The sequence below is a fragment of the Cydia amplana genome, chromosome 23 (genome assembly GCF_948474715.1).
Source record: "Cydia amplana chromosome 23, ilCydAmpl1.1, whole genome shotgun sequence".
In the NCBI taxonomy this organism is placed as follows: domain Eukaryota; kingdom Metazoa; phylum Arthropoda; class Insecta; order Lepidoptera; family Tortricidae; genus Cydia; species Cydia amplana.
Genome location: NC_086091.1, coordinates 3,372,152 through 3,389,076, shown reverse-complemented (window position 1 = coordinate 3,389,076; position 16,925 = coordinate 3,372,152). Strand labels below are relative to the sequence as shown.

Below are 16,925 nucleotides of genomic sequence, written 5' to 3'. Positions count from 1 at the left end.
AAATCAAGTTGGGATGTTTAAAGATAGAATGTGGTTTTTAGAGTCTGACCAATTCGGAACTAGAACTTTGTGAGTGAGGTGGTCAAGTCACTTGACTCGAGTAGAGAGCGTGACTAGGAAAATAAATGACTTTGAATGATGTTTATCTAATGGGGTAGGCCGGAATGGCCGGTCGAAGCATTTTACAGATGGGGTCAGCTTATGTTATCCTGTCTACCCTAAGTAAAGTGTCAAAATTGTCAAATTCATGTTTTTTGGGGAGATTTATGACCTGGATGCTAGCCCTTTTAGCCAAATCTCATCATAGTACCTGTGAGGGCGCCATCTGTTCAATTAAATACAATACCGTAGGGCAGACATAAAATTTTGCAGGTCTGCAAAAAATTTTGACTACCGTAAAATGACATTAATAACCACGATAAAATAGGTAATAATTATAATAAATTCAGCCTATTAACTTACTTCCCGTTGGGCACAGGCCTCCTCTTATGCGCGAGAGAGCTTGAGCTTTGGGCTATAGTCCCCACGCTAGCCCAAGGCTGATTGGGAACTTCACACTCTTCACAGCCACCTAAAAAAAAATTGGTACAGTCGCCATCAGATATATCGGAGCGGCCGAGGTGTGCACTATTGTGTTTAGATATTTCTGAACACGCACTCTAACGCCCTGACAATAGAGGATAGAGGCGTGTTCAGATATTTGTGAGCGCCTTAGCCGCTACGACATATCTGATGGCGAATGTACATGTAATAAAACTAGGTCCCTCCTGTTTCCTCTCCTGTAGTCGCGGGTCGCGGGGCCACGTGTGCAGGATATTGTGACTGCGCTTTTATTGTGCGCTCGCGCAGGCGCTAGTGATGTGCCTAATCACCGTTTATCGGTATTTAGATTTTTATTTTGTTGTCGATTTTTTCTTTTCGACTTTGACAATATTTTAAAGCAAGTTTACCTAAACATATGCACGTAAATATGTCCTAGAAATCTTCCTATGAGTTACGAAGACGTATGGAATTTTCGTAACACTGGGTTCGACTTTCCTGCTTATTCCGTCCAGAACTCCAGAACGAGGAGCTCTTGAAACTTACCTACTTTATTAAAATTTTGACAAAAAAATCGGCAAAAAATAAAAATCGCCCAATTTTATTATTTTTATATATTTGTTTTATAACTTAGCAAAGGACAATACTTTTTGTCACGAATAATCTACGTCTAGCTGTTATTTAAATTAAGAAATTCAGTAAAAACTATAAACAATAAGTAGTTCTACAAGTGGCGCCTCGCCCATCCAATAAACATAACGATGCCATGCTCATAAAGTCCCTGATTAAACCCATAAAACTGTCGTAGCATCGACATCGATAGACCGTAGTGACGTAAACCGTTATCGACCTACAAAAGTTATCGATAAATCGTTAAGACGTATGGCCCCGTGCAATATGATGTGTGAGGTCATTGCACCAGGAACGGGTAGCTTAGAAGCAAAATGGCGTAAGCTTGCGTGAGTTCGTATGATTGTATTACGTTTTTCATTGGGTTGCAGCTGTAGTGCCAACATACAGATGATTGAGTTTACTTTTTAATTTAGTTCTGCCTTTGACGTAGTTTGTTAGAGCTCTTAGAGACTTTTCAAGTTCAACTTTGCTTGTTGGTTGGTCTGTTTGGAAATCTAAGTGAGTTTATTTTTAGTTTAGTTGAAATGATGGGCGTACCTGCCTAATATCGGTGATGGTGATGCATTGAAGAAACAAGCAACAACGGTTGCACTCCGGGAGTGCCGATAGAAATGAACACTCACCTCACTATGTTACCGACGCCCGGTAATACGATAGATACGTTTAGCGGAGGTATTCTATTTATTTATTATATATTATTATCATTCTCAAATAAGATCACACTTTTTCATTGACATTTACATACTGCCATGACAACGTCAAATTATTTGAACAAAGGTAAAGAGTCTAGAAAAGGAGTCCGCAACATAAATGTCAAATAACATTGAGTTTTTCTTAATTGATTTAAATGCCATTTAAATTATGAGTGGCCACCATACGGGGCTTACGGTCACATGATCGCCTTACGCTCTCTCTAGTTTATAATTTTTTCCCCACCTCAAAAAGTGCCCAGCGCCGCTAAAGAAGTTTTCACTTCAAAAAGAAAAATCTAACCTATAATAAAAAATAAGCTGATTAAAGAAAAAACATCAATTTAGCTTGTCGTTTTTGACATAGTCTAGCTAGACTGCTGTATGACCGCTTGCATTTTCCGAAAATTCCCAAATATGTATGTCAAATGGTATCACATACCGTAAAATGGGGTGAGTAGGGTCAAAACTGAAATTCAAACGTCGATAACATTTTATTTTTACATATGAAAACTGAATGGTGTATATAATAAGTGTTCCGGATGTTTGTATTTTAGTTTTTATTTTATTTTGGGTAGTTCCATTTCATAACTTTGACGATAAAGAGGAAAACCCACCTCACCCCGTAGTGCCTCGTATTTGGGGTGAGAGGGGTTTTCATACAAAGGTGATTTTGGAAGATTGTTGGATCGATTTTTTTTTTTATTATGTGTATTACTATAGCTCCATTTTAAACTGGAATACATTATTTTTGTAGCAGTAGCCTTAAAATCCCTTCTCACCCCCCTCTCAAACCTTCTCTCCCCATTCATAACCCACCTCTCCCCGCGAAACCTGAGTAAACCGTTTTACGGTATTTAGTTCTCCTGCCACACACATAGTCATCAATATGTTACTTACTTTTACTCTCTATCTATGGCAAAAAAAACAGGTTTTGATAACATCTTTCTAATGAAAGTAAATAAAAAAAAAGCGGCCAAGTGCGAGTCGGACTCGCCCATGAAGTGTTCCGTATTCAGGGAATTTATGACGTATTAAAAAAAACTACTTACTAGATCTCGTTCAAACCAATTTTCGGTGGAAGTTTGCATGGTAATGTACATCATATATTTTTTTTAGTTTTATCATTCTCTTATTATAGACTAAACGTCATAAATAATAGAAAAGAGAGCGTTTATTCGTGATAGATAGATAGATAGTCCATTTATATTTGTTTGCCACAAATGCCACAATACACACAAGATATTCAAAGTTACAACAATGACATGCCTACAAAAAACAATCCAGAGAAAAATGGAAAATTACAAAGACAGATTTATAATAGTCACACAGATTTTTACAAAATAGAAAAAGAAAGAAAACATACATAAAAACACTTTTCATACAAATAAATGCAGTGTGCATCGCAGCAAAACAAAAGGGTTCTGGCTCAGTATTACGCTTCACCCATTGGAATGGAGAAGCACTGGTATTCTGCCAGGACCAAGATCACGTCAACAAAAATCAGTGAAAAAGATGAAATAGTGAAAAGTTGGTACTTACCTAATTACCAATAGTAACACAATTTAAACTATAGTGACTTTTCAATGTGTGCACATATGTGTCGTGGTAAAAATAAAAGAAGAAAACAGCACGTAGAGTCTGTTCGGAAAGAGAAGAGTCGTGGAATGTATTGGGCCCCATATATATTCCGCGACTCTTCTCTTTCCGCACAGACTTTAACACAACTTAACATACCTAATTAAGCTACGAAATGGTCCCGACTAAACATAAGAAAGATTCAGCGTGTGGCAGTTGTTTGTAAGTAGCCCCTTAATGAGTGAGTCATAGTTAACCGTGTTGTAACTATGTCAAACATTAAAGATAGCTGTTCTGAGAAAAAACTTAACTTACATGAAGTTAGATTTAGAAGTAGGGTATTTATTTTGGCACATCACTAACGGTTGGTATTGGTATCTTCGACCTTATTTTAAGACACCTGACTTTCTTACAAAAATATGTGTCAAATAATACTTTGCAGATCCAATGATCATTTGATAGTTATCTATTAATGACCTGAAATATAAACTGAAATAGATCAAATAGTATTAATAGTACATCAATGAAATCAGCAAAAAAATTGCAGTGCAGTAAAGTTTACGACTGAAAAGAATAATAAATAATATTGAATTTTATAAAACAGAATTACTTAACTAAAAAAAATATTACAAACAATTTAAAAAACTGTTGCAACTTCAACATTCTGAAATCTTAGAAGACTAGAAATGGAGTTACTTACATCTGAAATTAATTAACAGTCAACGCCTAGCCAAGGCTAAACAAACAATAAATAAACAATACGCCGCGACCTCTTAATAACTGTTGGCCAATCGATAATGAATTGAACTTAGAGGTCGAACACATCCTACGCTTGCGAACCTTCTGATTCTGACTGACATGTATAATGTGTTATTTATCTCTGCTCATAATTTCTAGCTTTTAGAGCCTTCGTAGACATATTATATGTACAGGGAGCCGAGCCAAGATGATAATCGTTGAAATAGTAGATTGTTAACCAAGGGATGAAAGGGACTCATTACTGGCGAGGTAAAATCATACTTGAACACATTAAAAAAATATCGTACTTGGAAGTCTTGGAACCTAAAATGCTCTAGTACAGAAACGTGTTATTTTTTGCACACCTTTTAGAACAACAATGACCTTCTTTCAGAGCATTGAGGTATATACAAGAGACGACATCTCGAATAAAATGTTTCCGCACCTCAGAGAAGTGCATGCATGCATGCGAAGCCGAAAATTGTTAATAAAGACGCCACGAGTATTTTTTGACTCAGTTAACGTTGCGTACAATACTTTTTCTACGACCAAACATTTACTTTGAAAACTAAATAATAGTAAATCAACAGTTATTCCATTGCTTACCGGTGAAATGTTATTCCATCCCTTTTATTGTATTTTCTTGTGCTATTGTTGCAACTTTTTAACACGCACGAAGGCATTTTTTAATTTTTAATTTTTTTTTTAATTTTCTGTACATGTGTGGCAAGGCCTGTTGAACATACCAGAATCCAAAACTTGTGACCTAAACTGATGTCAGACAATAAAGATGACATAGATTGTATTTCGAGTAACATTAAGTATAACATTTAACACTTTTCATATACTTGGTCAACCAGATCTTGACAGTAGAAAAAGGCGGCAATTTTGAAAAATGTAGGCGCGAAGGGATATCATTCCATACCTAGTAAATTTAAATTTCGCGCCTTTTTTTACTGACAAGATTTGGTTGACCAGCTATACACTCCCTTTTTTGCAGTTAATTATAAACTATACTGAAAATAAACAAACTTGTTGTTGCTTCGGAAAAATAAACAGGGTTTAACACAAACCTTGTTATTATTATAGATCACGTAGTTATTATAGATCACAAAGAAATGTTATTTACTATCCCAATTACAAGTACAAGTTTATAATAAACAGCTTTACATACAAACTACATCTATACAAGCGGTTAACCATGAATTCTTGCACTTTATAATTCATTCAGAAACACGTCATAGTTATCTACCAATTTATATTTGCATCTAACCGTTACTTCTCTACTTGTTCTATTTCCCTATTACAGAGTAATAAAGCTCAATGTCTTACGCGAATGTAATTCACTGACCGCAAATGGTGTTGCCGTTTAATTGGTAGTATTTTGTTTGTGATTCACCAGCCAGTTACGTTTAGACCAGCGACAGTGTCACATCACTATTATTGTTCTTTTTTAAATTTGTTTTTTTTTTTTTACTTTTTAAATCCAAATGTGGCGTGCATTTTGAGACATATAGCTCGTGATGGTGACTGTGACAAGTGTTGTGTTTAGTTTAATAAATTTAAAAGTGTTGTTTATTACATTAGTGAAGTGTTTAGAAGTTTTAAAATGATGTTAGCGGTGAGTATTAAGATGATTCATTTGTAGGAAGATTTTGTTGGAAATATACAGTAAAAAGACGTAGGCAACTCTTGTATGTACAAAATACAAATGTGTCTGTGTAAATTACCCTTCCGTTACTCTAACGGTTTTTTATAGCGCAAGTAGGAAAACCTACCATTCTAGTATTTCAATACTTAGCTGAATTGTAACAAATATTTCTTTGACTATGAAATGTAATTTCGTCTTCACCTTTGATTGTTTGTAATACTTAGGAGCCAACAGGAGTGGTCATTTCTCCATACAAACGTACTCCTCAGATTTTTGAGTTTGAGTTTTTACACAGGATTTTTCGCCTTGTCCTTATTGCACTAGTTTTAGGAGCCGCTTTCGTTAGCGAGACGGGTATATTTACCTAAAATATTTAAATCTCAGTTCCTGTTTCGTCTTAAAATAAATAAATAATAGTGGTAGAGCCTAAACGTCATAAAAACAACGGTAGCCGTAAAGTAGCAATTAAGTATTTTAGTAAATTACTGGTTCTTGTTATCTCTATCTTTATCTTTAGAGGTAGTGCTTAGCTTATCTTTTTAGTACAATTCTGTTGTTTGAAAAGGTAATGAATACCTGTACAAAAGACACGTTAAAATAGGTTTTTATTGTCTATTGTTTTTGTTACCTAGGTATATAATAAATCTGTACAAAGGGGTAAGTATCGCTTAAAAGGTATCGATTCTAGTCAGTGTACGACGTGTTTGTTTACCTACTACATATATTTAATAGTAACTATGACACCATAGAGTCGAAAAACGTTACAAAAAACAGTATAGGTAGAGTCTGTTCGGATGCACACAGACTCTTTTACATTACCTAATGTGTTTTTAACATAAAAATCAACACACAACAATGTTTTTGTTATTTTGTGTACTGTAAAGTAACGCGGAAAATTACATGTATTAACTATAACTTATCTATCGATTAAAAGACATAAAAGGGAAAACGTTTTAAAAAGCTGTAACATATCATATCACAACAAACGAGGTTATATACCTACCTAACAGTAGTTTCTTTAGCCATGTCCAAGCCATGTCATTGTAATTTTTATCTCCTTGCCCGTAAATTATGGTCGATATTTGAACGGAAAAATCTACTCTAACAATTTCAACTATTATACATATGTATATACAGCTGTACTTTATACCTATTACTTTATACCCATTATTCCAGCAACAGCTTAAGTTAACACCGCACAAGATCGTAATTATGCCCTTATTCGACTTACAAAGTCGTGGTGACATAACACGTGTGAACATTGGCTTCCTGTTATTCTTTGTTTGTTTTCGAGATTACGCTGTAGTTCCCATGACATGACTAATACGCTTAACAGTAGTTTGTGGTAAATAACTGTGACTTGATGATTCGTCATTCGACTTTTATTTACTTACTTTATTACTTAGATGGAAAAAAAATATTTAAAGGAAAAAATTATAGTAAACATTTAATAATTATTTGCTATGTGAAAGAAGGAAAATTGCCAATTATATTAGCATTTTGCAATATTAATTAATACAATAAGTTAGTATTGAGGATATGACTCCTCCACTTAATTAAAACAAACACTTCTTCTATACTTAGAACACACGTAATATAACCGCAACGTTGGCAGAAAAACTACGTCTTTGCCTCTATTAAAAAAAAAAACTTCCACGCCATTGTTGTCTGTGGCGCGTGCTTGGTATCGCGTTAGATTATCACGTCTGTGCTATGAAATTAATAAACTTCTTGGTTCTCATGGACTGATAAAATCATGAACCAATTATGTTTATGTTAGAATAGAGAGAGTTACAGTAGTTAAGTTGTATTACATATACAACTTAATAACGTTAATACCGAACGGTTGGTAAATAGAAACTAACTTTAATTTCCTACGTGCTTGAAGCTTTGATTGACAGTCATAAAATGAGCACTACATATTTATACATAATAAATGAAATAAGAGTAAGATGGATATTTATACTGTAATATTAGGTATTTACAATGAATAAATACAACCTGTAACCTAGCAGCCTAGCACAGGATGGACGCGACAATAACTCACCAACAAGATATCCTCCTAAGGCCCATACAAGGTCCTACCTATAGCACCTATTCAGTTCGATGTAATTTAAACCATGTTCAATTAGAACAGAGTCGCTTTTGCTTTGTTTCGTTCAATTTTCAAGCAACGCAAAATCAACTCTATTTACTACGATTTAGGTTAGGAAAGTGGCAAATTTTGGATGTTCCGTTTGTATTAGGAGGATATACTACCCGTCTTTTTGTCCCTGATTCGAGAGGGATGGGTAGTCTACCTGAATGACCTTGACGTGCCGACTGAAGACTAATATTTTTTTTTTGAAAAGATGTGTCCCGCCGAGTTTGTTGCCGGTCCCATATTGGGATACCCTCCTCCAATTGAGGATGGAGGGGATTTAAATCTTCTCGGGACAGAGGTGTAGGGTTGGAGCCGGTCTACCTAGCTTTATTTGACGTTCATAAGCGCATTGTAATTATGCCTACTTGAATAAACTATCTTTTATCTTTATCTTGAAGGGATGAGGGCAGCTTGTAGTGATACGCCACAAATGAACTAGCTAAAGAAGAACGGTTCAGTGGCTTCCACGTCTTCCACTTCCACCCTGACTGATTTAGATGGCGCGCGAACTCGCATGCGATTTTAGTTACATTGCGGACCATTGAGGTTACATCAACTCAGCCGACCGATCAAATGACGCAATGTAATGAAACGCGCATGCGAGTTCTCGCATCATCTAAATGAGTCCTTAGCCATAATAGTCATATACTGCTTCCTCACGTATGCCGAGTAAACATATTGGGTTCAAACAAAAATGGAATATGACATTAAAGACCCTAACCCGCCCATTAAATCAATTATTCCAGAAACTTTCGTGGGCCATAAGCACCCTGACTCGTCACATTATGCTGCAGCTACAGCATATCTAATTTCCTCTGCCCACTTTAAACTGTCAGCAAGCTGCTAGTTGAGGATTCTAAACACCTTGATACTCGCTAAGTCCCCCCGCAATACTGAATTCTTCTTCTTCCTCGCGTTATCCCGGCATTTTGCCACGGCTCATGGGAGCCTGGGGTCCGCTTGACAACAAATCCCAAGAATTGACGTAGGCTCTAGTTTTTACGAAAGCGACTGCCATCTGACCTTCCAACCCAGAGGGGAAACTAAGCCTTATAGGGATTAGTCCGGTTTCCTCACGATGTTTTCCTTCACCGAAAAGCAACTGGTAAATATCAAATGATATACATAAGTTCCGAAAAACTCATTGGTACGAGTCGGGGTTTGATCCCGCGACCTCCGGATTGAAAGTCGCACGCTCTTACCGCTAGGCCACCAGCGCTTCAACCCCCCAACCCCCGCAATGCTGACTACAGATCAAAATTCGTGACATGTCAGGTCAAAAGTTCTCCTGACGTATGGCGCAGGATAGCGTAGAGTGGCGCTCTCTTGTATCAGAGGCCAAGATCCTTTTTGGGTCACTGAGCCAATGATGTATGTATGTATGTATAGCGATTAGCAATCCTATTACAAATGACACGTTGTTGCCATCAAGCGGGCACATCTTGCCTTACTTGCGAAGTCGATTCATTTTGAAAGCTTATATAATAACCAAAGTAATCCGATGTATCTTAACACGACTGTAGGTACCTTTATCTATTCTCCCTGACCCGATCAACATTTCAAAATGGCCACCCAGGCGGTCGCCCGGGGCCGTGACGCAACGCAAACAATAATATGCCATGAGGAAGGCTTCCTAGTGCCAATTATTATGTTTGCTAATATTGCTATAGTCAAGAAGAAAGTATAGTTTATAGTTTGGCAAGAGTCGCTAGGTTTGCCTATACGCCTGCCTCTATTATCTATGGATAATCATACTGTTATTTTCTTGTGCTCAGCCCATCGACACCCCATACTATGATAACTTAGGAACGTACTTGTTACCAACGTTGAGGCATAGTAAATAATCTTATCGAATTAAAATGACTGCTGTTGCATTTTGGTAACACATACCATACTTGCTTTCAAACACCTATTATACCTACTTTTCTTTAGGTTGGTATGATCGGTAAAACGTCTACCGTCATTCTAAATTGTGGTGAAAGCGGTTATGTTACGTGTTTATTTTTGTGTTTAGACCAAATAACTTTAGCTTTTATTTAAATGGGGGGCAAATCTTTAAGAAAATGTGAATTTTGTGGGGTCAGGCGTGTAAGGAAACTTACTTCTGATATATTTTTAGCAAGATTTCCTCTTGATTCGAACAGGTCGGTAAACTGATGTTTTTGTGCGATATTTTCATTTTGAGTCGTTCCCAGATACTAATTTAATTAGTTTGGAGTAGTTTTTATCGTTTACCATCCTTGATTAAAACGAAAACATTCTGTGAATAGATTCTTCTTGTAAAAACTAGGTAACCTAAGACACGAATAGTGTGCGAACAACTTATCGATAATCCCTTTATTTCAGATATCGACTATGGGTAAAGGTAACAGGTAATGAGGATTTGGAATATTTACCTATACAAAGGCTGAATGAAACTCCAACCTCTGAATATCTACAAGTGAATGAGCCTGACAGTTTTTTCCCTTTGTGGGAAGTTGGAGTTCACAGCCTTCACAGGCAAGACTCAGTGTTTGCAGGAGTGCTCTAAAAGTAGATTGTAGCTTTAGTTACGTTCATAAGCGTATTGTAATATGCGTATACGTAAATATAAAACTATCTGTATCTTATCTTTATTATGTAAAATAAAATTATTTTTATATTTTGCATTTATTTTATTAATCCACCTGATTTTCAATGTTTACTTTTACAGTAGTACAGTACAACAGCACGTATCGCACATTTATCGATATCGATAAACAGTAGGTACCGGAAGTGTCGAGCCCTAGCGTTGTTTTTTTTTGTGTTGGCAGTATTGACATGTATTTGGTGTGTTGGCACAATGTACGTTCTTAATTCGGTTTAAGGCTTGTTCGAGAGTGCCGACTCTTAAAACGTAGTGATTTAATACTCTTTGCTTGTGCTCTTTTACTTTTGACGGTGACTGTACGTCAGTATCTCTTACTGAGCACCAAGTAAGTAGTTCAAAGGTTAGCTGAAAGAAATGCCCTTACTGTAAGGGACAAACTTGTACTTTTATATTTTACTTTTATACCACAACATTGCAACAAATGGGTCACTGCGACAAGATTCTATTGTCATTTTTCCTTGAAACGCCAATACCAGCTATTGTATGTTTCAAGCAACCGTACTATAATAGAATTACAATTAGGAGTACTAAAAAGAATTACGCACAACGGAACGAAGGTTATTCTAAAGAAAAAGTATTAAAAGGAACTTAATAAACATACCTACATTATACAAAACACATGCTCACATATATGTACTTCTAGTCCAGGGGCCCGTTTCTCAAAAGCTTGTAACTTGTAATAAAAGCGGATGTCACTTTTTGACAGTTTTTTTTAGAAAGGGACTTCCACTTGTATTACAAGTAACAAGCCTTTGAAAAACGGGCCCCCGGGGTCTCAAAACTTCACTGCCTGATAGGCAGCATACAGTGTAGTTCAAACTTTTTCATGACATGACCCCCTTATTAGTATGACAATATTTTCGCGAACCCCCCTTGGCATGAAAAATACCTCGCGCCCCTTACCCTTAGCCACTTATGTGTAACATGTCTTATTTTTAATTAAACATTTTTCACCCCGAGCGACCGATATACTGAAAAACGCTAGAGATGACGATAGCAATCGGTTAAATTCCAGTTTCTTCCTGATTCTAATTAATTGTTGTTTTCTACCAACATCAACAGTCATACTTGTAAAACCACAACACCTACGATATCGTACGATGACATTAAAATCGCTGCACTATCTTATATCCGTTGCACATAAAACCTTTGACGCTCTAAATTGAACTCTATCATCATAACAATAAAGTTGGAATTGATAATAGATGTGAGCTACCATCATTGACACGGTTAATTGATCTTTTATAAGCCTTACGTCAACGAGATAAAGCCTACCTATGATCAGTTAAAAGTCATTAAATTCACCTCCCACGTCTAGGTATGAATCATTTAGTAAACATAATGCATAAGGAGGTAGAATATGTCGTTAACTTGTATCAAGGCTTGAAACTGACAGATTATTTGAATGTTCTATTGCCATTTAAATAATAATAATAAAAAATAGCGACAATATGACTCGCTGAACAAACTTCATATAGGTATATATTTTCGATTTAGCTTTAATTCTGCTAATATTATTTAGTTTGACAAGACTCTCTTGTGATAGAAGTTATTCCGATATTCTATGTAATTTGTACGTTTATTTTTTTTAAGTGTTCATTGCTTAATCAAGCAAAAAACGCAGATAAAAAAAAGTTTCCGTCAGATACTCAGATATGCGTATTTACTATTTAAATTTAACGGTACTCAATCTATAATCGTGATCGTGTCAAGGTGATTATTATAATTAATGTTATTGCGTAAATCTCATCTTATACTAAAAACAGTTAACTAGAAGAGTTCCATACTTGACATGGTTTTTAGAATCGTGACCTTCCATACTACATTTGCATTACCAAGTTATATTTAGCGATAGACAAATTGAGAAGCATAATTGATGTAGTTATACCATTTTGGTACTTATGCTAAGGTTTGGAAAGACGAAAGTTTGGGAGAATATTTTCCGACTGTGGCATTTTTATCTGAAAATGTAAATTTGTAATAGTGGCGCCAGAAAGTTTTTTAGGTTAATTTAGGAATTAAATTCAGCCAGCAAATATATGCATTAAATGATGACAACTCTAACTGTCAAATGCATTGTTAATTGTGGTGTGACATAGAAATGTTAGCCGTTAACATAATCTTTATTATTATTGCTCACGAAAAAGTAAATAGAAAATGGATTTTTAAGAGAAATTTGCTTAATATTCTAAGAATCTCACGGATTTTGTTTTTATCATAGCAAATTAGTATGATAATGGTAGTGAATATGAGACAAAACATTAATTTTAAGCTCTCCGTTAGTCCGCCCGTATCAAATAGCCCATGTGACCACTATAACACACTGCTATATATAAACAAGCAAAACTTCGTTAAAGCTAGCAAAAACATATTTGTTTACATTTTTTGCAAGTTTACCGTAAAATGGGGTGAGTAGGCTTCGCGGGGACAGTTGGGTTATGAATGGGGAGAGAAGGTTTGAAAGGGGGGTGAGATAGTTTTTTAAGGCTACTGCCACAAAAACAATGCATTCCAATTTAAATTGGAGCTATAGTAATACTCATAAAAAAAAATCGATCCAACAATCTTCCAAAATCACCTTTGTATGAAAACCCAACTCACCCCAAATACGAGGGACTACGGGGTGAGGTGGGTTTTCCTGTTTATCGTCAAAGTTATGAAATGGAACTACCCAAAATAAAATAAAAACGAAAATACAAACTTCCGGAACACTTATTATATAGGTACACCATTCAGTTTGCATATGTAAAAATAAAATGTTATCGAGGTTTGAATGTCAGTTTTGCACCTACTCATCCCATTTTACGGTATTTCCCCATTTTATTATTCTTTCTAGCCCAGTGGTTCCTAACCTGGGGGTAATTACCCCCGTGGGGGTAAAACTGGTATTTTACGGGGGTAATAAGCTAACCTAATATAACAATACAACAAACGTACACGTTTTATTTTTTATTACCATTGGGAGGATGGGTAAAATCAGGTTCCCTAGTTAGTCATAGGGGTGATCGGACTGAAAAGGTTAGGAACCACTGTTCTAGCCGCTCTAGCACGCAGCCTCTAAGTCTAACAGTAAAGCCAAGGTCCACATGAATATTTATCAGACGCCGATAGATCGCTGACAGATCGGTACGCATTTCGCATTTTGCTTTAGGACTGTTGACTATATATATTTTAACCCTTTTAAACCCACGCCTTTAAACCTCCAACCGCAGAAATAAACAAGTACCGTAAAATGGGGTGAGCAGGTGCAAAACTGACATTAAACCTCGATAACATTTTATTTTTACATATGCAAACTAAATGGTGTACCTATATAATAAGTGTTCCGGACGTTTGTATTTTAGTTTTTATTTTATTTTGGGAAGTTTCATTTCATAACTTTGACGATAAACAGGAAAACCCACCTCACCCCGTAGTCCCTCGTATTTGGGGTGAGTTGGTTTTCATACATTAGGTGATTTTGGAAGATTGTTGGATCTATGTTTTTTTTTATTATGAGTATTACTATAGCTCCATTTTAAATTGGAATACATTATTTTTGTAGCAGTAGCCTTAAAATTCCTTCTCACCCCCCTCTCAAACCTTCTGTCCCCATTCATAACCCACCTCTCCCCGCGAAACCTACTCACCCCGTTTTACGGTACGCAAATAATTATAACAAACCACTGGAGAAGTGGTGGAGTGGGGTGGGAGTGGAGAGAAGAGGAATTTTGCGTTAGCCCCTTTAAGAATTTCTACTGCCAAAGTGTAACAGTATAGTGGAACCAAGGTACGATGAATATTTATCGAGAGTCCCCAATAGCGGCCAGCTGGCTAATTATGAAAACATCGAGATTGTTTATAATGCTTGCGAAAACTAGTTCTCTAGATCTAGAACTGGGCTTTGACATGCAAAATGTTTAATTGCTAAGTGTAAGTACCTACTTAAAGTAAAACTAGGTTAGGAAACACTTTGGACGCTAGGGCAGTAAATCACCTTAAATCTCTGTTTTTCAGTCTGTGGATAATTTATATTAATAAGAAGAAAAAACAACAACAAACAAAAAATCCCTAAAAAGATATGCCCGCGGGGGTCGCGAATTTGTTTGTCATGACAAAAGAGTCGCATTGTTAAAAAGTTTGAAAACCACTGCCTTAGATTGACTCAATGAACTTTTCCCAAAAGACGCTTGGCGGGTCCGATGCTGCCAATATTGTATGCAACACTGTAACAATTTATTAACAATGGTTAAATCAGATGGCATTTAACTTTATGTAATAACACCCAACATGGTTTGAAACAAGTGTACTGATTAAGAGATAAATCTTCTATTCGACCATCTTCCATTTACGCAACTTTCAAATTGTGTAAGAGTAAAATCAACCTTAATAATAATGAAATAAAGACTCTTATTTAATAACAGTTTCATGTGATAAAATGATACCATAACCTTTAAAAAATAATACAGTCATCGCGATTTTATTTTGGCGCGCAAACGTTATGTCATTCGGAACAGAAACGATCGTTATCGATGGAATGTCACTATGCCTTGGTTCATAGTCGAATAGACGCCTCAAGCGACGTAGTGGTAAACATTGACTAATAAATAAGTACCTATAGGTAACTTATGTAAATGTAAATAAACATGTCATTCAAATATGTAGGTATATTTTAATTCAATGTTTTTTGAAAACGATATTTTAGGATGAAACAATTTGCAAAAAAATATAAAAACCACTTTTTCTCATTTTGACATTTACCTTTTCTTACGGCCCAATTCGAACAATGCTTATAAGATACCACAGCGATACAAATCGGTATCGTATCCTGTGATATCTCATAAAATAAGCATTGTTCGAATTGGGCCTTTATTCTACCACAATCCTGAATAAATTATGGTCTGACAAACCAAATTTTCAGTAGAAAAGACGCGACATTCAATATTTGAATGGGACATCGACATTTGTGAAATTTTCCGCCTTTTACTACTGACAAAATTGGCTCGACAGACTATTATTAAGTAGGTAACGTACCTATGTTACATGTTAATAGTGGTTTTTGTTACTGTCCGTTCAGTTTTTGCATTTTTTTCGGAGCCATGGGGATTCGCAAGGTCTACAGTTAACAGACTAGAGCCACTAGTTTACAATTAATAAAAAGCTTGTCTCACCACAGACAATTTCCCATAGTTTTCTAACTTACGCACCGCGCCGCGCCGGCGCCGGCGCCGGCCGCCATCTTGGATCCAGTGCATACACGGACAGGAAGACAGGGATAAGTATGGACTGCTTTTTGTTCCGTTTGTAGTGCCGGGAGTTTTGGGATAGTCTCGGCTTATAAGGATCTGTGGACTTATGGGACTGTATGCATTTCTTGTAAGCGGTTAATAAAAAAAACAATACCTACTCCTTTTTTGGGCAGTCGTGTAAAAATAAATAAATTTATTTTATTTCAAGCAAGCACCCATATAAAACAAAGTGATATACAAAAAAATAGGTACCTATAAAATGCAAAAAAACACAAAAGTGTAATAAGTAAAATAACTACAAAAAAAATAAGTACATTTACAAAATTACAATTTAATTTTAGATTAACTAGCGAGCGACCCGCTCGGCTTCCACAAAACCTTAACAAATTATACACCTAAACCTTCCTCAAGAATCACTCTATTGATAAGTGAAAACTGAGAATCCGTTCAGTAGTTTTACATACATACATACATACAGACAGAGGCGGCGGGGGATAACTAATAATTAAAATTCCATATCTTATCTTTTGCTATAAGTATGCAGGGTTTTCGGGGGCCAAAAATCGTTCTAGCTAGGTTTTATCTCTGGGAAAACGCGCATTTTTGAGTTTTCATATGTTTTCGCCCAGATATTTATCCTAACGCGTGGTCACTAAAGTCCCTCCTGCAAAGCATTAATTCGACCATTCATCGCGAGTTAAGCCATATCAGTTCGATAAGCTGAATTAACTTGTATTACTCGTAGTCATAGCACCCTGTCGGTCTAACTCACTTTGACCGTTTACTTACAGTTTGAACAGTTAGTTGCAGCGACACGGTTCTTAATGATGTGATGATCATGGTTCGTATTAAGCTTAGAACAAATAAAAGTGGATTTATTTTCAATTTTTAAATTTATTCTAAGCTTAATAGCATCGTTCGCAGACGTTTCTGCTTGTTAAAAATTAAAATACTGGATAGGGTTCCTATATGAATATAACACTTTAAACTCTCGCGTTTTGTACACATATTTAATTACACAAACGGGTCTACCTATATGAATGTTAGCAATACTTAACGACATTAATTTGGAACAAATCGAAAAGTGCTTCAAAAA

The 16,925-nt window shown here is 36.0% G+C and overlaps 1 protein-coding gene across 2 annotated transcripts in view; it reads left to right on the top strand.

The window, feature by feature from the left end:
• LOC134658780 (uncharacterized) overlaps positions 1–16,925 on the top strand; it is a 136,896-nt gene that overhangs the window by 68,644 nt on the left and 51,327 nt on the right. The window contains exon 1 of one of the 2 annotated variants that reach the window (XM_063514418.1): positions 5,400–5,799. The exons of the other annotated variant lie outside the window; for it this stretch is intronic. The gene's annotated coding sequence lies outside the window, so the exon portion shown is untranslated. Of the gene's footprint in view, positions 1–5,399; positions 5,800–16,925 lie in introns of those variants that run through there. 2 annotated transcript variants of the gene reach the window in all.